Source organism: Canis lupus, chromosome 19, assembly GCF_048164855.1.
Source record: "Canis lupus baileyi chromosome 19, mCanLup2.hap1, whole genome shotgun sequence".
NCBI lineage: Eukaryota > Metazoa > Chordata > Mammalia > Carnivora > Canidae > Canis > Canis lupus.
The window spans coordinates 15,061,373-15,078,666 of NC_132856.1; the positions used below are offsets into that span (position 1 = coordinate 15,061,373).

Sequence of the window (17,294 nt, forward strand, 5' to 3'; positions counted from 1 at the left end):
ATGGATCATTTATTATTAGGTATCTAGTGAGTTCATCTACCTTGAGATAGATGATCTTCACATACTGTCTTCCAGAGACATTTCTATTTAGAAGAAAGGACCAGTGTTTATCTCAGTAAGCTGAATTGGTTTTCCATATTCGCTATGTGTAATAGTTACTTCCAGAGATTTTAAAAAATATATATAGATGCCCAAGGCCCTCTCTAGGCTATTTAGATCAAGATTTGGTTATGGAATATGTATTTTTAAAAGTCCCACAAGTGATCCTTTCATCAGTAAAAGCGAAGGGCAACTTTCTTAATGCATATGTTCTTTCATCCATATTGGAATATAACATCTTCATTCAGGGATTCAGTTAACACTCCATAACACCTAGCTCAGTGCTAGCCACAAAGTTCTTACTCAACAAATATTTGTCCAGTGATTAACGTAAAACTTCAGGCACTAGGACACTGAGATCATGACCTGAGCTGAAGGCAAAGGTGATTAAGGGTAAGTGAGATCATAAGGGACTGGTGTCCTTATAAGAAGAAGAAGAGACATCAGGAATGAGCCTGAAACAGAGGAAAGGCTATGTGGGGGACATATGACAAAATGGCCATCTGAAAGCCAGGAAGAGAGGCCTCATTAGACATCACCCCCATTAACACCTTGATATTGAACTTCCAGCCTTCAAAACTGTGAGAAAGTAAGTTTCTGCTGTTTAAGCCACCTAGTCTGTAGTGTTTTGTTATGGCAGTCTGAGCAGACTATTACTATGTATCATTTATCAATCATCTTTTACTGATGTGTAGCAGCTTGCCTGGCAGGTAGTAGCTTCTTTCCCATCAACTCAAAGACATCCCAGAAATGTCTAAGTTTTTGGAATTATTTTTATAACAATTCCAGGCACTACCGTTTCTGCTATTATATTGCAAAGAGAAGGAGGTGGCATAAAGGATTGGATGACCTAGGTATTTTTTGGTATTGAGGGCTTGAGTGACAGGCAGTTTAATAACCCATCTGCTGACATCAGGTACTGCTAATGAGATATTTCTTTAACCCTGTGATTGAGTAGCTTGAGAAGCTCATGAGGTCAAAGGAGTGGCAATGTCTTCAGGCAATGTGGTGCATAATGAAGTTTAATAAAATCTTTATTTTTAGGAGCAGTGGCTATGCTTCACTTTGATAATTCATGAGAATAACAAATTGAGACAATGAGGCTGAGAAGCTAAGGATTTGTGAAGCATTAATTTTAGTTTACTGTCTCATTGCATTTTTTTGTCAGTAGACTCATTTCCTCTCATTTTCACACTTACCAATGAGTTTAACACCTTTATAATGAATTACATGCCAGTGATGAAAGAAAGACCAGTCATTTTCTCCCCCTTACACTTCTGTTTAATATGACTAAGTTATACCTAAAGATCTACTTTTTCAGGCCACCCTTTATGAGCTCTAAGAATTTAACAAGAAAATGATATGAGTTTATGAATCTAAGTGGAGTTTTAAATCAATGCCAAAACACTTATATGTGAAAATCTTTGGATCACAGTTATGGACTTCATTCAAGTAGAAATGTTTCCCTGGGGGGTTTCAATTCTGAACATTATTCTTCCACATATAAGTTATGTATGTGTCTATTTCTCTTGAGAACTTTACATTATCTGTCATCCTTACCACCTAGCTTTCCATCTAAAAGGTCATTCATTCGTTCATTCATATGTTTATCAAACATGCAATTTCTGAAGGCAAACTGTCTTTGAAACCTTCGCAGATTTGTTTGGGTGACAGACATGTATGTAAACAAATAATTAAAATACTCTCTAGAAAGAGATATAAAAAATTGAGCACAAAGGAAGGAATAATGAACTTTCCTCCGGAGGATGGAGAAGTGGTAACATCTGAGATCTACCAGGAGGGACATTAGGGAGTTGGCATAGAGGAAGAGTTTTTCTGACAAGGATAACAGCATATATAAAGATAAGGATAATGTAGTTATGTCCTTTTCTAGAAAGCTTGTGTGATGCAGAGATGACTTAAATGTGTACAGTTGTGAGAATAGTTTATCATATTAGGTTTGTGTGAAAGCAAAGACTCTTGTTCTTGATGTGGAATGTCTTTCACGCTTTATGCTTGCTGTTTCTCAAACATGCCACTCACATCCATATCTTTGTTCTCATGATTTCTTCTGCATGGAATACTTCCTCCTCATCCCTTGGGCCTTAACTAACCTGTGAAACCTTCTTCCTACTTTCTTGGCAGAATTTATAGTCCTCATAGCACTTTGCTCTTGCTATGCAATTACTATATAGCTCATTGTTTATGATAACTTTCTCCTTGCTGGATTGTGAGCTCCTCAAGTACTGACACTATATTGTTTTCTTCATTTATTCTACTTGTCTACATACTGCCAGACAAACAGCATGCTCAAAAAATCTAGAATGCATATAGGAATGACCATGAATCCTCCAAACAGAATGATTTTTAGAAGAAAAGCAGCTTGGCACAGTGGTTAGAGGCCTGTACAAGGGTACTGGAAACTGATATCTAACTTCATGTTGCTTCTTGATCCTAATCTGCTGTGTGCCAAGAGACCTGACCCTAACCTTCTGGGGCTGCCACTATGCTCACATGGATAGAGCAATACCTTGTTATTATAAAGCCCGTGGATGGAGTGAAATGATCTTTTGAGATTTTTTTTCTAGCTCTAACAGCTGTGATTTTAAAACATATCTGATGGGGCAGCCCCGGTGGCTCAATGGTTTAGCACCACCTTCAGCTTGGGGCTACATCAGGCTCCCTGCATGGAGCCTGCTTCTCCCTCTGTCTATGTCTTTGCCTCTCTCTCTCTGAGAGGCATTCATGTGTCTCTCATGAATAAATAAAATATTAAAAAAAAAACATATCTGATGAATTGACTTCATATTCACTCACATTTTCTTCATTTTCCTTTGAAGTGGCAGACTATTTTTACCTGTTTAACTGTTCTCGTCAATAATACATGGAGTTGTTATTGTCTTTGTTATTTTAATCATTAGGTGTTAGTGAAGGGAGCTAAAATCCTGAATTTGTGCTCTGAATAGTCATAGGGTGAGGAGGGATGTGGGAGCATCTTTAGAATATCTTTCTGCCTCTAAGATTTCTCAAACTATGAGCAGCAAAAGTAATTTTATGTTTTCTCTGTACTGACACATTAATGTTCTATCTCTAAAAACTTTTTTGTTGAGTTGAATTCTTAATAAATTGATTAGTAGACAGATGACCAGAATCTAGGAAAGTGAAAAAAATCATTTTATTAGTATTCACAACCAAAATCCTTTGAAACTCTGAAGGAAAAAAGAAAGTGTTTTTCATATAGTTTTTTATTAGAAAACATGGCTAAACAAGTATATCAAGTAGAAAGAAATGGTTTTATAAGATATGAAATTCACCATGAAGTATTGAAATAAAGTGAATACTTATAATACTGCTTTCCAATAAGTCTATCAATAATTTTATCTAGCTGTTCTGATATCTGGGAAGGTTATGAATCTATTCTTTTCCTGAAATGTATTATTATTAGCTGGTGTTATGAATAGAACCCTACAATAATTAACACATACATTAATGATATAGTTTCCTAATTGGCAGGGGTCATGAGTTTTGAAAGAGACAGTGGTGATGAAAAGGTGAGAATGAGGCCTGTGGCTTCAGGGCATTTAAGGTGTTCTTCTCATCCTTGGAGAAGGTTATGGGCAATGAAGATAGCATCCCACAGAGGTACTGATGGGGCAGGATAGGGATGAGGAGATAGATGTTGGCTTCACTGCCTTGAGAAGTATATGGCAAGTTAACCTGACTGAGAAATTAATGGTGTCCTTCTCCCCAGTTTTATTCAGAAATAGTTGACATACATCTCTGCGCAAGTTTAAGGCGTATAGCATGATGATTTGGTTTATATATATTGTGAAATGCTGCTTGCAGGAGTTTCAGCTAACATCTGTCATCTCATATAGATACAGTATAATGAAAACAAAAAAGAATAAAAATTTTCTCCTTATGATGAGAACTCTTAGGATTTTACTCTCTTAGTAACTTTCCTGTATATTATAGAGCAGCATTAACTATAGTCAACATGTTGTACATGAACATCCCTAGGACTTACTTATCTTATACCTGGAAAATTTTCCTTTTGACTATCCTCATTTTTCTTCCTTGTCCCTCATACTGCCTCTGGTAACTACAAATCTGATCTCCTTTTCTGTGAGTTTTTTATTGTCTTTGTGTTTTTTGTTTTTGTTTTTGTTTTTAGATTCCACATATAAGTAAGATCGTGCAGTATTTGTCCTTCTTTGTCTTACTTATTGTAATTAGTGTATTGCCTTCAAGGTCATTCATGTTGCAAATTGTAGCAGTTTCTCATTTTTTATGGCTGAATAATATTCCTGTGTATACACACACACATAGACACCAACTTCCTTATCTATTCATCTATTGGTGGACACTTAGATGGTTTCTATGTCTTAACTATTTTAAATAATGGTGCTTTAAACATGACACTGCAGATATCTTTTTGTTAGTATTTTTATTTCCTTTGGATACATTCCCAGAAGTGGAATTGCTAAGTCATATGGTAGTTCTAAATTTAATTTTTTGAGGATCCTCCATACTATTTTCTGTAGTGGCTGTACCAATTTACAATCCCACCAACAGTGCATAAGGTTTCCCTTTTCTCCATATTCATATCAGATTTTGTTGCCTCTTGTCTTTTTGTTGATGGCTAGTCTAACAGGCATGAGGTCATATCTCATTGTGTTTTTTGTAGAGATTCTATTTATTTATTCATGAGACACACAGAGAGAGATAGGCAGAGGGAGAAGCAGGCTCCATGCAGGAAGCCCAATGTGGGACTCGATCCCAGGACCCCAGGATCATGCCCTGAGCCAAAGACAGACGCTCAACTGCTGAACCACTCAGGCCTCCCCTCATTGTGGTTTTAATTTGTGTTTCCATAATGACTAGTGCTGTTGAGCACCTTTTCACATACCGGTTGGCCTTTTGTATAGATTCTTTGGAGAAATGTCTATTTAGATCATGTGCCCATTTTTTAATTGGGTTGTTTTTTTTTTTGTTTTTTTTTTTTTTTTGCTATTAAGTTGTGTGAGTTCTTTATACATTTGGATATTAATCCCTATCAGATATATGGTTTATAAATATTCTTTTTCCCATTCTGTAGGTTGTCTTTTCACTTTGTTTATGGTCTCTTCTGCTGTACATAAGTTTTTAGTTTGATGTAGTCCTATTTGTTTATTTTTTCGTTTTTTGTGTTTTAGATGTCACATCCAAAAAGTCATTGCGAGGGCCCATGTCAAGGAGCTCTATTCTTTTGTTTTCTTTTACAAGTCTTATGGTTTCAGGCCTTATATTTAAGTCTTTAATCCATTACAAGTTAATTTTTGTGAATGGTGTAAGATAGGCATCCAGTTACATGCTTTTACATGGGAATATCCAATTAACTTCATCATTTATTGAAGAGACTGCCTATTCTCCATTGAGTATTTTGACTCCCTTGTTAGATATTAGTTGATTGCATATGCTTGAGTTTACTCCTGGGCTCTTGATTCTGTTTTGTTGGTTTGTCTGTTTTTATGCCTGTATCATTATTGTTTTGATTACCATAGCTTTATAGTATAGCTCGAAATCAGGACTTGTAATGCCTCCTGCTTTGGTCTTTTTTCTCAGGATTTCTTTGGCTATTCAAGGTCTTTTGTGGTTCTATTTAAATTTTAGGAATGTTTTTTCTACTTCTGTAAAAATCCTATTGAAATCTTAATAGGGGTCATATTAATTATATAAATAGCTTTTTGGTAATAAGGATATTTTAACAAGATTATTTCTTCTAATCCATGAATATATGATAACTTTTATTATATGTGTCTTTTTTAAAAACTAATTTTTTAAAGATTTTATTTGAGAGAAAGAGACAGAGAGATAGTGTGTCCACAAGTAGGGGGAGAGTCAGAGAGAGAAGAAGTGGGAGAAGCGGACTCCCCACTGAGCACAGAGCCTGACACTGGGCCTGATCTCAGGATCCGGAGATCATGATTCAAGCCAAAGTGAGACAGTCAATCAACTGAACCACCCAGGCACCCCTATTTGTGCCTTCTTTGATCTTTTTCACCTATTTCTTGTTTTCAGAGTAGAGATCTTTCACCTTCTTAGTTACATTCATTCTTAAGTATTTATTAAGTGAGTTTTGTTTTGCTTTGTTTACTGATGCTATTGTAAATGAGATTGATTTATTTTTTTCCAGAAAATTCATTGTTGTATAGAAATTTTTGTACATTAACTTTGTATCCTACACTTGTACTGAATTTATTGATTAGATCTAATGATCAATATTAGATTATTGGTCGGTTGTTTAGAATTTTCTGTATATAAAATCATGTAATCTGCAAATAGAAATAATTCTACTTCTTCCTTTCCAATTTTGATATTTTTTATTTCTTTTTCTTGTCTGACTGAGTTACCTAGGACTTCCAGTACTACATTGAATATGAGTGGAGAGAATAGGCACCCTTGTTTTGTTTCTAATCTTTTTTTAGAATTTTTTAAAAGTTTAATTTATTTCAGTAATCTCTATACCCAATGTACGGCTCGAGCTCACAACTCTCAGGTCAAGAGTTGCATGTTCTTCCAGTTGAGCCAGGCAGGCACCCCTGTTTTTGATCTTAGAGGAGAAGCTTTCAACCTTTTACCATTTGAGTATAATGTTAGCTGGAGGATTATCATATATGACTTTTATTACATGGATATATATTCCTTCTCTGCCTAATTAGTTAAGAGTTTTTATCATAAATGGACATTGATTTTTGTCAAATGCTTTTTCTGCATCTATTGAGATTATCATATGGGGGACTCTTTTCTTTCATTCTATTAATATAATGTATCACATTGATTTATTTGCATATATATGTCCAACCATTCTTGCATCCCAGAGATAAATCATACTTGATCATGCTGAATGACCCTTTAATGTGCTACTGAATTAGTTTGCTAGTATTTATTGAGAATTTTTGCATGAGTATTCATTAGGGATATGGGCATGGAGTTTTCTTTTCTAATAATGTCCTTTACTGATTTTGACATCATAATAATGCTGGCCTCTTAAAATAACTTCCCTCCTCTTTGATTATTTGGAAGAGTTTGAAAATTGCTTATAATTCTTTTGTAATGTTTAGTAAAATTCACTGGTGAAGCCATGTGGTCCTGGCATTTTTGTCATCGGAAGATATTTGATTACCAATTCGATCTCCTTACTAGCAATTGGTCTATTCAGATTTAAAAATTTTGTCCTGATTTAGTTTTTAACATTTCTTCTAGGTTTTTCAGTTTGTTGGCCTGTACTTGTTCATAGTAGCCTCTTATGATCCTCTGTATTTCTCTGGGACCAATTGTAATATCTCCTAATTCTCTTATAATTTTTTTTTATTTGAGTCCTTCTCTTTTTCTTTTGGTTAGTCTAAGAACTTTTCAATTTTGTTTACCTTTCTAAATAACCAACTCTTAGTTTGGTTAATCTTTTCTATTACTTTTGTGTTCTCTATTCCATTTATTTCTGCTCTAATCCTTATCATTTTCTTTCTTCTGCCAATTTTGGGATCAGTTTGTTCTTTTTTTTCTAGTTCCCTATGGTGTAGAGTTGGGTTGCTTTCAGGAGATCTTCCTTTATTTATTTATTTTTTAAAAGATTTATCCGAGAGAGAGAGAGAGAGAGAGAGGCAGAGATACAGGCAGAGGGAGAAGTAGGCTCCATGCAGGGAGCCCCATGTAGGACTTGATCCCGGGACTCCAGGGTCACACCCTGGGCCAAACGCAGGCGCTAAACCGCTAAGGCACCCAGGCGTCCCTTCCTTTATTCTTAATGTAGATGTTTATTGTAATGAACTTCCCTCTTAGAACTGCTTTTGCTGTATTCTAAAAGTTCTGATTTATTGTTTCCATTTTCATTCGTCTCAATAAACTATTTCCCCTTATTTTCTTTTTTGTTATACTGATGGTTTAGGAGAATGTTGTATCATTTCCATGTGTTTGTGAATTTTTCAGGTTTTCCTTTGGTTACTGATTTCTAGTTTTATACTGTTGTGGTCAGAGAAGATACTTGGTATGGTTTTAATCTTTCTTAATTTGCTAAAACTTGTTTTGTGGGCTAACATATAGTCTATCTTAGAAAATATTCCAGGTGCACTTGAGAAGAATGTGTATTCTCTTTTTGGACAGAATGTTCTATATGTGTCTATGAGGTCCATTTGATCTACAGTGTTGTTCAAATCTTCTCTTTCCTTATTGGCTCTCCATCTGGATGATCTGTCAGTTGTTGAGAGTGGGTTAAGGTCCTTAACTGTTATTGTATTACTGTTTATTTCTCCTTTTAGCTCTGTTTGTTTTTGCTTCATATACTTAGGTGCCCCAACGTTGGGCACATAAATATTTACAATTGTATCTTCTTAATGGATTGACCTCTTTATCATTATGTAATGACCTTCTCTTTTTTACCATTTTTTAAAAATATTTTATTTATTTATTCACGAGACATAGAGAGAGAGAGGCAGAGACACAGGCAGAGGGAGAGGCAGGCTCCATGCAGGAAGCCTCTGTGAGGCTCGATCCCAGGACTCCAGGATCACGCCCTGGGCCGAAGGCAGGCACCAAACTGCTGAGCCACCCAGGGATTCTTTACCATTTTTAGTTTCAAGCCTATTTTGTCTAATACAAGTAGAGCTACCTCTTCCTGCTTTTCTTTTTTTACCATGTGTTTGAAATTACTTTTCCAACCCTTTACTCTCAGTCTATATGTGTCTTAAAGACTAAAGCAGGTCTCTTTAGGGCAGCATATCCTGAGATCTTGGGTTTTTAAAAACCCATTCAGCCATTCCGTCTTCTGATTGTAGTATTCAGTCTGTTTATGTTTGAAGTGATTATCAATAGTTAAGAATTTACTACTGCCATTTTATTCATTGTTTTCTGGTTGTTTTGTGGATATTTTGTTTCTTATTTCTTATCTGTCTTTTTTTTGTGTGTGTTTTGATGTCTTTGGGATGTCACTGTTCTGACTCCTTTGTTGTATTCTTTATGTAGTTGCTACAGGTTTTTCCCTTATGATTACCATGAGGCTTATATAAAAAATTTAAAATTATAACCATCTATTTTTTTTCTTCCAAATTTTTATTTAAGTTCTAGTTAGTTAACATATAGTGTAGTATTGGTTTCAGGACTAGAATTTAGTGATTCATCACTAACATATAACACCCAATGATCATCATAACAAGTGTCCTCTTAATACCCGTCGCCTGTTTATCCCATCCCCTACCCACCTCTCTATCTACCTTCAGTTTGATCTCTATTGTTTAGAGTCTCTTATGATTTGCCTCCCCCTCTCTCATCTCTTTTCCCCTTCCCACATGTTCATCTGCTTTGTTTCCTAAATTCCACCTATGAGTAAAATCATATAGTATTTATCTTTCTCTGACTGACTTATTTTGCTTAATATCATATACTCTATCTCCATCCACCTCACTGCAAATGGCAAGATTTCATTCTTTTTGATGGCTGAGTAATATTCCATTCTATCTATCTCTCTATCTCTCTATCTGTATCACATCTTTATTAATTTATCAGTCAATTGACACTTGGGTTTCTTTCCATAGTTTGGCTATTGTTAATAATGTTGCTATAAACACTGGGGTGCATGTACCTCTTTGAATCCTTTGGGTAAATACCTAGCAGTATAATTACTGGATTAAAGGGTAGTTCTTATTTTTATTTAATTGAAGTTTGATTTGTCAACACATAGTATAACTTTCAGTGCTCATCCCATTAAGTTCCCTCCTCAGTACCCATCACCCAGTTACCCCATTGCCCTGCCTGCTTCCCCTTCCACTACCCTTTGATAGTTCTATTTTTAACTTTTTGAGGAACTTCCATACTATTTTACAGAGTGACTGTGCCAGTTTGTATCTCTACCCACAGTGCAAGTGTGTTCCCTTTTCTCCACATCCTTATCAACACCTGTTGTTTCTTATGTTGTTAATTTTATCCATTCTGACAGGTGTGAGGTGGTATCTCATCATAGTTTTGATTTCTATTCCCCTGATGATGAGTGATATTGAGCATCTTTTCATGTTTCATTTAGCCATTTGGATGTCTTTGGAAAAATGTCTATTCATGTCTTCTGCCCATTTCTTACCTGGGTTGTTTTTTAGATGTTGATCAGTTTTTTATAGATTTTGGATACTAGCCCTTTATCAGATATGTCATTTGCAAATATCTTCTCCTATTCCATAGGTTGCCTTTTAACTTTATTGTTTCCTTTGCTGTGCAGAAGCTATTATCTTGATGAAGTCCCAGTGGTTCTGTTTTGCTTCTGTTTCCCTTGCTTTCAGTGACATATCTAATAAGAAGTTGCTATGGCTGAGGTCACAGAGGTTGTTTCCTGTGTTCTCCTCTAGAATTTTGATGGATTCCTATTTTACATTTAGAGTTTTCATCCATTTTGAGTTTGTTTTTGTGTATGGTGTAAGATAGGGGTTCAGTTTCATTCTTCTGCATGTTGCTGTCCAGTTTTCCCCAACATCATTTGTTGAAGAAGCTGTCTTTTTTCCCTTGGATATTTTTTCTTGCTTTGTTGACCATATAGTTATGGGTCCAGTTCTGGGTTTTTTGTTCTGTTCCATTGATTTCTGTGTCTGTTTCTATACTACCTTGATAACTAAAGCTTTGTAATGTAGCTTGAAGTCCAGAATCATGATGCCTCCTGCTTTTATTTTCTTTTTCAGGATTCCTTTGGCTATTCGGTATAAGTTAATTTTAAGTTGATAACCACTTAACTTCAAGAATTCCCAAACTTTACACTTTCCTTCTCCTCCCCCTCACAGTTTAGATTATTGGTGTTATAATCTATATATTTTTATATTGTGTAACTAATATCAGATTATCATAGTTATGGTTATTTTTACTATGTTCATTTTTATATTTTTAATCTACAATTATAAATGAATTATCCATCACTATTACCAAGTACAGATCTAACTTTCACAATATATTTACCATTATAGTGAGTTTTACACTACCTTTTTTTTGAGAGAGAGGGTTGGGAAGTGGCAGAGGGAACAGGAGAGAGAGAATCTTAAGCAGATTCCAGGCCTGTCAAGGAGCCCAACATGGGGCTTGATCTCACAATCCCAAGATCCATGACCTGAGCTTAAATCAAGAGTTGGGTCCTTAATGGACTGAGCCACCCAAGTGCATCTTTTCATGTTTCTGTGAAGTTAGTTAACATCCTTTTATTTTCACTCAGGAACTTCTTTTAGCATTTCTTGTAAGGTAGGTCTGGTGATAATGAACTCCCTCAGATTTTGTTTGTTCAAGAAAGTTTTTATCCCGCCTTTATTTCTGAAGAACAGCTTTGTTAGGTATAGAAATTTTGGCTGATGGGTTTTTTCATTCAATATTTTGAATATGCAATTGCATTCTCTTCTGGTCTGAAATGTCTTTGTTCAGATATCTGCTGATAATTCTTATGGGGGTTCCTTTGTATGTAATTTTTTCTTTTGTTGCTTTCAAAATTCTTTCTTTGTCTTTAACTTTTAACAATAAGAATGTGTCTTGGTGTAGCTCTATTCAGGTTTGACCTATTTGGAATCCTTTGGATCTCATGGGTTGGGATGTCCATTTCTCTCCTCAGGTTTGGAAAGTTTAAAGCCATTATTGCTTTAAATATACTTTCTACCTCTTGCTATTTCTCTTCTCTATTTGGATTTCCTATGATGTGAATATTGTTTCTGTTCATTATGTCCCATAAGTCTTGTAGACTTTCTTCACTCTTTTTTATTTATTTTGTTTTCCACCTTTGATTGGGTACTTTCTACTATTCTATTCTCCAGATCAATGATTCTTTCATCTACATGGTCAAGTCATTTTTGAAATTCTCTATTAAATTCTTTAGGTCAGTTATTGTGTTTTTCCCCCTAGGATATTTGTATATTTGCTGGTCTCTATCACTTTGCTCATCTGATTTTGTTCATAAATTGTTTTCCTAATTTCATTTAGTTGTCTGTGCATTCTTCTGCTTAATTAAACTTAAGAGGATTATTCTTAATTCTTTGTCTGGCAGTTCTTTCTTCAAGATCAGTTTTTAGAGCTTTATTAGTTTCATTTGGTGGTCTCATTTTTACCTGTTTTTTCATTATCCTTGATTCCTTATATTGGTATCTGTGCATTTGGGTAATTAGGATTCTCTTCCAGACTTCACAGGTTTGCACAGACATATCTTCCCCAATCAGCCCAGTTTGAGTTCTGGGGCATGTCTGCTGGTAATGGCTTTGGGCAGGTGGGGCCTGCTATTGTGGTCTGTTTGGGGGCGAGTTACCTGTTCAAACCCTGAGGCTGGGGATGGGGCCACTGTCTGAGAACATTTGGATAGGTCTGCTGGCTTGGTTCCCTACTCAAGTGAGACTATAGGATAGGCTCTTTAGTTGTCTGGATTGTCTGGTCAGCCTTACTAGATGATTGGGAAAGTATATGATATTCATAGTAGATGGGGCTATGAATTAGCTTCCTTGTACTGGAGGGCAGCAGGATGGGAACCAGGGCCTGTATGAGTCATTCTTAGGAATCTGATTCAGTTAAGAGTGTGCACGAGGGGCACTTGATGGGATGAGGAGGCACTTGATGGGATGAGCACTGGGTGTTATTCTATATGTTGGCAAATTGAACACCAATAAAAAATAAATTTATAAAAAAAAAAAGTGTGCATTGAATTCCCTAATCAGATGAGGGCACTGTTTTTATTCTGCAGATGGGGATAGCCACAGGCTGTGCTCTCTGTTTAAGTGACTCTATAAGCAGGACTGTTGGATAGGCTACACAGTTTCCTATGTGTCCTGTTTAGATTCCCTGGTCAGGCACACTGGTGAGTATATTCAGTGATGAGCCAGGCTATGAATTCATTTTCTTGCCCAGGTGCAGTGGGAGAAGCAAGTAAAGTTCTTTGTTGTCTAATTCAAGGTGACTCATGCCCTAAGTTTTCTGGCTGAACAGCTCCACTGGCTTCACTGTGCAAACTATGGCCTCTTCCTGTCCTTCGTTCAGCTTTAGTACCACTAGGCCACACACCTTCCAGGTACTGCATCCACTTATCAAATGGGGCCAGGATCCACAAAGCATGGGTAGAGTTATGTCTCAGCTCCCTGGCCTGGGTGGGGAAGGGAGGGACCACTTCAGGCAATTCGGTTTCCCAAAGGTACTCTCAACCTTTGCTAAAAATTAATTCTCCTGCCTGTGTACCACACGGGAACCCTCCATATCTGCAAGTGGCTTTGCTCTGTGAGTGATCAGCTTTGCCTACCCACCTCTCAGCTCAAGCACCCCTGGGCCATACTGCTTCCAGGTGCTTCAGCCAGACCTTTGGTCAGACACTCTCCATGGGGGTTGTGATAATGTGTCAGCTTCTTGTTTGCATGGGCAAACCAGGCTCTAGGGCTGGCAAAATTCCTGTTTGAGGATCTGAATCAATCAGATCTGTACCATGTTATGTGCACAGGTCAGATTGTACCACCAAATTGGTTTTGCAGATAAGCAAAGCCACTGGTTGGGAGTATTGCATGGGCACTATAGATGTGAACTAGGTCTATCAGAATCTGTATGCTAATTATTGCAGGCTGCTCTCCTGAATCCATCATAGTCATATTTCCAGTGGTTGAGCCCTGCAGATTCCCTGAAGTTCTCATGGGTTAAGATCAGTGTAGTAGCCCCATAAATGCTGGGGGTACTGGTTGTCCCCCCTGAGTTTTCTTTTCCCAACAAAGGTGCTGAGACTCAGGAAGACCTCTCAGTATGGTGATATTCTGGGCTGGGGGAGAGGCAATTGGGTTAGCATATAGCTGCTTCTCTTACACTTCTAATGTAGTCTATCTCAGTCTCTGTGGTACAGGGTGAAGGAGTGCTTCAGCTTCACCCTCCACATTCTAGGATTCTCTCAGTGGTACCTTATTCTTGAAGAGTTATTAGTTATTCTTGAAAGAGAAAGGAAATTCAGGAACGACCTATGACATCATGTTGGTGACATCACTTGCCACTGATGGTGTCTTTAATGAGAGAGCTAACTTTTTTTTCTTCTCTGAGAAGAGAATATGTAAGTCCCAGACCTTGGTTTTCCCTTGCCCCAAAGGAGAATTTAGAAGTCTTTGTTTTAGATGTTCTAATGTCCTATAGATGTAGAAGGCTGGGCTCCTTTACCTCCACTGGGCTGCTCTGCTTTACAGCCTGTTACCCTGTTATATTAACCCCTCATGGCCTGGGCCAGGATCTAGGTAGAGTATTGCCTCCAGGTGGCTCCAGTCTTTTCGCATATGTGCTTTAAAATAATATTTCAACATGTTCTTTGATTATAAAGGTAGTACATAATTATTGTGGAAAATTTGGGAAACAAACTAGAAGGTATAAATAAGAAAATAAAGCCATCCCAAATCCCACCACTCAGAAATAACCAGTTAATATTCTATGCATTCTAACATAATTAAGATCATAGTTTGCATATAGCTCTTCCCACTGAACATTACATCATAAATACTTATTAAGCTTTTAAAATGCTTCTTTTTAAAAAAAGACTTTATTTATTTGAGTGAGAGAATGAGAATAAGCAGGAGGAAGGGCAGAGGGAGAAGGAGAAAGAGAATCTTAAGCAGACTGTATGCTGAGTGTAGAGTCCAATGTGGGGCTTGATCTCATGATCCTGAGATCATGACCTGAGATGAAATCAAGAGCCAGATGCTTATAGGACTGAGCCACCCAGGCACCCCTAAAATGCTTGTTAAGCATTACTTTTGGTAGGTACCTTACATGAAAGAAGATCCACAGTTTACATAATATATCATCTATTATTATGTAGGTTGTTTTAAAACAATGACTTTCCACATAAAATTTCTTCTACTCACTAGATTATTTTGGTAGGATAATTTCCTAGAAATAGAATTATAATGTCAAAGGGTATTGGTATTTTAAAGACTCCTGATATATAATATTTTTATAGAATTGTTATGGTGCTGTATTCTCTGTTTAACCTTTGAGTCTCCTTTTCTCACACATTGCTAATAGCCTGCAATATTTTTTGACACTATAGGAATGACTACGGCCACCCACTTTGAGCCATTGGTGCCAATCAGCCAGTCAATAAAGGCCTTTGACCTTGATTTAGACCCTTTAATAGAATAAGAAGTGAAAGTTATGGTTGTGTTTTATAGAAGCTTATAAAATAACTGGGATAACAAAATTAAGCAGGTGGTAAAATTAACAAACAATTCTAGACAATATCTCTGTTGTCTTCTTTTATAAGCCACATCCTTCATTAGGAATCTGATGTCTCTACACCATACGGCCTCCATGATTAGCCTGAGCTCTAAACTGAGCCTGAACCTCAAATTGCTCTAAGTTTCAGAAGAATTTATTATCCTGCCTTCTCAGTGAATGGCACCTTGAGACACCAACAGTTTATAATCCCTACAATCTTCTGGGTAATAGCAATAATCATGATGATGCCTAATACTTATCAAACAATTTACCTTGTGTCAGACAGAGTTACAAACTTTATGTGCAGTATCACATTTTATTTGCTCCAGACCTTTGTGAGATGATACTACTATCCATATTTTATGAATGATAAAAAGTGGGGCTTAGAATGATTAGATTTCCCCAAGGTCACACAATAGACAGGGACAGAGCTATTATAACAACCCAAATCTGTTAGTCTGTGGCCCATTATCTTGAACACAATGCCATACAGCCTCTCGTGCTGGAAGGGCTGAGAGCCTGAGCTACTGCTGGGAAATGTTCTCCAGTCAGACTCTCTACCCAGAGTCTAGCTGGTCTTTGCAAAGGCAATTCCAGATAAAGGATTTTGCTGTGTTTGTGGCCAGTGTCAGGAGCTGCTCTCCTTAGTGTCTCTTGTCAGGAATGTTATTGGTTGAGAGTGCTCCCAGGATACTTGCCTATCAGAGCATTTCTCAGGGATACTTTGATGTTTCTTAGAGTCTAGCTTTTGGAGCTTCTGACACCTGCACATTTGGTCTTACTTTTAGCATCACTTCTGGAGGCATCTTAGTCTTTGCACCTGCAATTCTGCATTAGTTTACAACCCTTGGGAGGAATGAAGGAAGCCACAAAAACCCCTCTATCAAGGCCTGAGTGCCCACATCCTTGACTAATGGTGAGCACTTTTCCTTCTCTAGGAAGCCCTTTTCTGAATTGCAAAGTTTTAGAATATTGAAGACCTATCAATCTCTACTTTCGAGATTGAAATCCACACCACCAATAGACTTGACAAAAGCCCCCAATTCTTCTCCTACTGCCCTCCTAGTGGGCTTGCTGGACGTATGGCAATCTAGATTCAGGAATATTTTCCCAACCCAGATTCAACTGTTCTGCCTGGATCCCATGTAGGAGGTATTAGGTCTAAGCATAAACTCAAAGAAGAAGCCAATAAAGGATGCAGTGACCAGGGAAGATTCCTTGGAGTAAGTGAATCTAGATGTGAGTATTCAAAATGGCTATGATTAGAACAGCTGGGCTTGAATAGGGAGGACATTCTGAGAGAGAGGATCCTCATGCAAGATGTCAACATAGAAGAAATTGTATTTACTGGAATGTAAGAAAGTTGGGCTGACAGCAGGTCCATGCTATGTGCACAGAGATTACTTAACCTTCTCCTTTGTTGCTTACACCCCACAGCTGCTCTATGCAATGTGCTATTTACAAGGCCAATGCTGAGCATCTCTGGATGTGACAGCTCTTACATTACTGCTTCTTCTAGGCAGATCTTGGCAGAAATTGCCTTGGAAGTAGCAGCCCCCTCTGAATGTTTCTTTTGTAGGAAAGCTAGCTAACAGCCTATTCAGCACTTTCTAGTTATTATTGAGACAGGTGTTTTAGGTTTTTCTTTCTTGTGATTTTTTTGTTTGTCTGCTTGCAGATGTCAGATATTCAAAGTAGCTCAGATAGCAAGGGGAATGTATTGGCTTGTATAACCAAAAGAAAAGTTCAGCCTAGGTTTCAGGAATGGCTTGATTTAGGAACTCAAAGTTTCCCTGTTTCTATTTTGCAACTCTTCATCCCTCCATTTGGTCTAACCAGTTCCAAGTGGACTGTTGAGCAGTCCAAAACCAGCTCAACTGGCCATGTTGATGTGCCTGGAAGCTTCGAACATTCTTCCTTATAGGTCCAAACATAGAAAACAGAAGACTTTTTCTTACTGGTTAATTTGAAAAAGTATCCTGGGCCTG

At 37.2% G+C, this 17,294-nt stretch overlaps 1 long non-coding RNA gene across 27 annotated transcripts in view; it reads left to right on the plus strand.

The window, feature by feature from the left end:
* Positions 1 to 17,294, plus strand: part of LOC140609928 (uncharacterized) — a 618,500-nt gene that overhangs the window by 253,517 nt on the left and 347,689 nt on the right. The window lies entirely within an intron of this gene.